This window comes from Eleutherodactylus coqui, chromosome 2 (assembly GCF_035609145.1).
Source record: "Eleutherodactylus coqui strain aEleCoq1 chromosome 2, aEleCoq1.hap1, whole genome shotgun sequence".
Taxonomy (NCBI): Eukaryota; Metazoa; Chordata; class Amphibia; order Anura; family Eleutherodactylidae; genus Eleutherodactylus; species Eleutherodactylus coqui.
Window position 1 is genome coordinate 224418665 of NC_089838.1, and position 6000 is coordinate 224424664.

Here is a 6000-nt window from a genome sequence, read left to right on the forward strand (position 1 = left end):
ATTTCTTCTTTATTATATCAGTATATGATAACACATTTTACTGTACAGACAGTCCAAAAAGATACCTACATTTCTTTAAACAGGAGTACAGTATGTCCTAAAGGAAATACATTAAAGAAAGCTTCATAGTTTTATAGATCCAAAACTGCACATTTATGTCCTTTTGGAAAATACAGCTATTCCTACATGAATACACAATGACTATTTTGTAGTTGCTGAAGCATGGGATTATTAGTGTTTTGCAATATTTAATAAGTGACTAAATCAATCATGATCATAAACATCAACTCAAATAAAGGAAATTGATTTTTTTCCGGGAAGACAAAACTGTTTTATTCATCCTCTAGTGGACTGATGTGCAGTTTGCAAAACTGAAATTGGATCTAAGGGGAAAGATAAAAGTCTCATGGTCAAAGCTATTGATAAGCGAACTTTTGAAAAGTTTGGTTTGACCGATTTGCTGACCTTTTGCAAAAAGTTTGGTTTGGTCCAAAAAAGTTTGTAAGTTCACCAAACTAAATTCACCAAAGCCCCTAACACTGGTGTTTAACACTGTCTAAGAGCCATAGAGGCCCTGTATAACACGTAGTGTTATATATCAGTGTTCAGTAGTAGTGTTGAGCAAACTGAACCATTAGAACCCTGTTTCAGATACAACATTGCTAAAAGGTTTGTGTTGAACCAAACTTCTAGCAAAGTTCAATCCATAACAGAATTTTGTTGGTTCAGTTCGCTCAACATTAGTCAGGCGGCTTGCACACTAACAGGTCGGATTCCGCATGCGGGAGCTCGCAGTAGAATTCAGTCCTGAAAGTGGTCGACGACTCTGCGTACCTGTCATTAATCTTGATTTTCTGTATTGCGGATGGTTGTGGTGAGCCGCTGTCAGACATGCTCAGTACAGATTTTTTAAAATGTTTATGTCAATTGAGAAAGGGCCACAGTTCCGATAGCTTCCATGGGCTTCAATGGAAGCCATCCGTGTGGAATCCACAAAAAAATAGAGCATGCTGCGATTTTTCCTTCACTCATGGAAATCGTAATTCCATTCTGCGAGTGTGCAGGAAAAAGTGATTCCCCATAGCATGCTATGAACGTCATTTGCTGTGGATTCACGGTGTGGACGCTGACCACGGATTCCGCAATCCAAATACTTTCGTGTGCAACCGACTTCATAGCCTTCAATGGGCCCATATTTTAAATCTGCATGCCACTGTATTTTACACAGAAACACATATAGATTTGTTTTTTCTCATGGTTTCAAACACAAAAGAAAGTAGCACGCTGCATTTCTGGCTGTTTCATTGATGTATCATGCCCTAGAAATAGTTATTTTAGAAAGGAATATGGTGTCTGCTGGAGGAACTGTAATGATAACTATGACGTGCTTGTTTGATTATAGATGCACCATGTGCCCCATTTAGGGTCTCTGTTAGCAACATTTGTTCAAAAGCCTTAAGGGAAAATATCTTTATATCCCTCTATTGAATCTATTATACTAACTTTTCAGAAAATATTGTGATGAAGAGAATAATCAATACCAATTATCAGGATAGTTTTCCTGTTGTTAAAGGGTTTGTCTCGCGGCAGCAAGTGGGGTTATACACTTCTGTATGGCCATATTAATGCACTTTGTAATGTACATCGTGCATTAAATATGAGCCATACAGAAGTTATTCACTTACCTGCTCCGTTGCTGGCGTCCCCGTCTCCATGGCTCCATCTAATTCTGATGTCTTCTGGTGTTTTTAGACGCGCTTGCGCAGAAGGGTCTTCTGGCTTCTGTTCGGTCCGGCACAAGCGGCGTTTTGGCTCCGCCCCCTTCTACAGGTCATCGCGTAGCTCCGCCCTGTCACGTGTGCCGATTCCAGCCAATCAGGAGGCTGGAATCGGCAATGGAACGCACAGAGCCCATGGTGCACCATGGGAGAAAACCGCAGTGCATCCCTGGGAAAGGACCGGCGGCCATCTTAGGCAGAAGATTTTTTAAACTTCATATTTCGTCGGATCGGTGAGTAGCAAGCGACTTAAAAACCGCTTTAAATTGCTATTTTATGCCAGGGGGGTGACAGGGGGAATAGGGTAAGGTAAAATTTTGATGTTTGCCGCGAGACAACCCCTTTAATTGCCAATATTACATATTCTGTAACTGGGACTGTATATGCTGGCTTGACACTTGGTCTCATGTCTGTAGTGAATAAATGTCCTTTATATAATTTAATGTAAACAAAGTATGCTGAGAAAGTAGTCTTGTGACTGTTTCTCTGTCTGGCTTAAGGTCCATTTACACGGGACAACTGTCGGGCAAACAATGCCCAAAACTTGTCCCTTTGTGTCTGTGCTCCTGTGCTATTACGCGGGAGCTAGCAGAGCTGGCTTGCTCATGTAGCGGCCAGCAGGGGGGCGGGGCAGTGCAGGAGATTTCTCTCCTCTCGCTCCCCCACCCCTCTCCATTGAAATAACACAGCGGCCGTTCACTACTGAACAGTTGCTGTTTAAACTGATCGATGAGTGATGAGCTTCATCGCCGATCTTTTATGCAGCATAATCGATGCACGATCAGCTGATCGCTCATCGTTCAGTTTAAACAGCGGCCGGTCAGTAATGAATGGCCGCTGTGTTATTCTAATAGAGAGGGGCAGGGTAGCGAGAGGAGAGAAATCTCCTGCACTGCCCGCCCCCTGCTGGCAGCTCCATGAGCGAGCCAGCACCAGTAGCTCCTGTGTGACAGCATGGGAGCGCGGACACACAGGGACGAGTGTCGGGCATCGTTTGCCTGACCGTTTTCCCGTGTAAATGGACCTTAAGTGTGATTGTTTTCAATAAGAGAAACCAAGTAATCTTGTAGATATGATACCTTTTAATGGCTAAGAAAAATACATGATGTTATAGCAAGCTTTCGAACCTCTCAGAATTCTTCCTCAGGCATAATGAAACAGATCTGTACAAATGTGGAAATATGAAAAGGCACAGACATAGCAAGACTAATTTGCACTTAAAACAATACCAGACAAAATGAGCAGAGAAGTAAATACTTAATTAGTCCACTGGTAAGGAATGTGACAGTTTTATGATCTCTAAATTGGTGTTAGGGGTCACAGGCCTGTGTGTTATCTCTCCTTCAGACTTACAAATAAGGAAGATGAAACAATACCTCTGCAGTGCGACCTATTGGATAGCAGCATTCCTTCAAATTAATTATGATTTTTTTACCAAGTCTATAAAGCAATGATTGGGAATAGCCCCCTTTCTGGGTGCTTTCCGTGGAGAGAGACGATGCCATCCCCCGACCCACTCACCCCCCAGGTGTCTCCCCCCCTCCCCCCGGGTGCTCTCCTTAAGGATAACCCTCTTGACTTCCTTCAGACCTTTCATATTCTCAACTGATGCAAGAACTGCGCTCCAAGGTTCATTCCATTCTTGAGGGTATCAAAAATGGCCATAAATTTATACTCCCAAATTCTTCTGTGACACTGCGACTTGACGTAGCCCTTCAGTAGGATAACTTTTATCTGTTCTATGTTGTGTCCAGGACTCGAAAAATGTTTTGCCACAGGTAATTACATCTTTCCCTCTCTAATTTTGTGGCGATGGGATCTCATCCTGGCTCTCAGTTTTTGTCTTGTTTCCCCAATATAAAGCCCCTCAACAGGACATTTACTGCACAAGATCAGGTACCCAACATTGGATATGGAACATGTGAATGTCCCAGGGATCTTGTAGTCGTGCTCTGTGTTGGGGATTTGTATCCTGTCCATTGTCAATACATGCGAGTAGGTCTTACAGCTCCTTACATTACAGGGATAAGTTCCTTTTTGTGTGTCAGAGTGCAATACACTCCTGATTATAAAGTTCCTCAAATTTGGAGGTTGCCTGTAATATAGGAGGGGAGGGTCCGGGAATATGGTCTGGCTTGAGACAGCTCTAACTAAAACAATCCAATGTGACTAGAGATGAGCGAGCACCAAAATGCTCGGGTGCTCGTTACTCGGGACGAAATTATCGCGATGCTCGAGGGTTCGTTTCGAGTAACGAACCCCATTGAAGTCAATGGGCGACCCGAGCATTTTTGTATTTCGCCGATGCTCGCTAAGGTTTTCATGTGTGAAAATCTGGGCAATTCAAGAAAGTGATGGGAACGACACAGCAACGGATAGGGCAGGCGAGGGGCTACATGTTGGGCTGCATCTCAAGTTCCCAGGTCCCACTATTAAGCCACAATAGCGGCAAGAGTGCCCCCCCCCCCCTCCCAACAACTTTTACTTCTGAAAAGCCCTCATTAGCAAAGCATACCTTAGCTAAGCACCACACTACCTCCAACAAAGCACAATCACTGCCTGCATGACACTCCGCTGCCACTTCTCCTGGGTTACATGCTGCCCAACCCCCCCCCTCCCCCCCACAGCGCACACCAAAGTGTCCCTGCGCAGCCTTCAGCTGCCCTCATGCCACACCACCCTCATGTCTATTTATAAGTGCGTCTGCCATGAGGAGGAACCGCAGGCACACACTGCAGAGGGTTGGCACGGCTAGGCAGCGACCCTCTTTAAAAGGGGCGGGGCGATAGCCCACAATGCTGTACAGAAGCAATGAGAAATATAATCCTGTGCCACCGCCATCAGGAGCTGCACACGTGGGCATAGCAATGGGGAACCTATGTGCCACACACTATTCATTCTGTCAAGGTGTCTGCATGCCCCAGTCAGACCGCGGTTTTTAATTCATAGACACAGGCAGGTACAACTCCCTATTGTGAAGTCCCTGTGGACCGACAGCATGGGTGGCTCCCTGGAACCCACCGGCGGTACATAAAAATATCCCATTGCATTGCCCAACACAGCTGAGGTAGTAATGTCGTGCTTAATACAGGTGGGCTTCGGCCCACACTGCATGCTCCAGTCAGACTGGGGTTCTTTAGAAATGGAAACAGATGCATTTATAATTCCCTGTGGACCCACAGCATGGGTGGCTCCCTGGAACCCACCGGCGGTACATAAATATATCCCATTGCATTGCCCAACACAGCTGAGGTAGTAATGTCGTGCTTAATACAGGTGGGCTTCGGCCCACACTGCATGCCCCAGTCAGACTGGGGTTCTTTAGAAGTGGAAACAGATGCATTTATAATTCCCTGTGGACCGACAGCATGGGTGGCTCCCTGGAACCCACCGGCGGTACATAAAAATATCCCATTGCATTGCCCAACACAGCTGAGGTAGTAATGTCGTGCTTAATACAGGTGGGCTTCGGCCCACACTGCATGCCCCAGTCAGACTGGTAATATGTACCTTAACAGTAACCTCGTTGGTGGTAATGTGGTGGTGACTGCGGACCTGGTAGCGCGGTTTTATGTAGTTGGTTTTCGGAATGTGGCCAGGATTAAGTGGGCCGTGGCGGGGGGATGGTGGTGGTGCTCTCTTGTTGTGTCGTTAAAGGTGAAATTCTTGGACTGCCACCAGACGGACCAATGCAAAGGTATTTGCCAAGAATGTTTTCATTGTTGGAGGAGGAGGGGGATGTTTTGGAGGCACTACGTGTCCTCTACACGTGTCCGTGGTTATATGCACCTTAACAGTAACAGCGTTGGTGGGAAATGGCCTCGCCGCCATCATGTCTTTGTGAAGCCTTTGTTTCCACACCCCAGTGACATACCATTAGCAGCGGTATAGGCAGAGCCCAGAATTGTTAACATTTCAGCGGTAGCATTAGGGACAGGCCCCACTAACATATCACTAGCAGCAGTATAGGGGGAGCGCAGTCTTAGTTCCATTTCAGTAATAGTAGCACTCAAGACAGGCCCCAGTAACATTCCCATTGCAGCAGTTTAGGGAGATAACAGTCTCTTTCACATTTCAGTAGCTGCAGTATAGACAAGGCCCCAGTTACATTTATGTAGCTAAAGTGTAGGCCAACCCCACACACCTTTCTGTACCATGAGTGCAGGCGAAGAACATAGAAATTACTATGATTACACTGTAGGTGAGGGCCCAAAAAAATTGG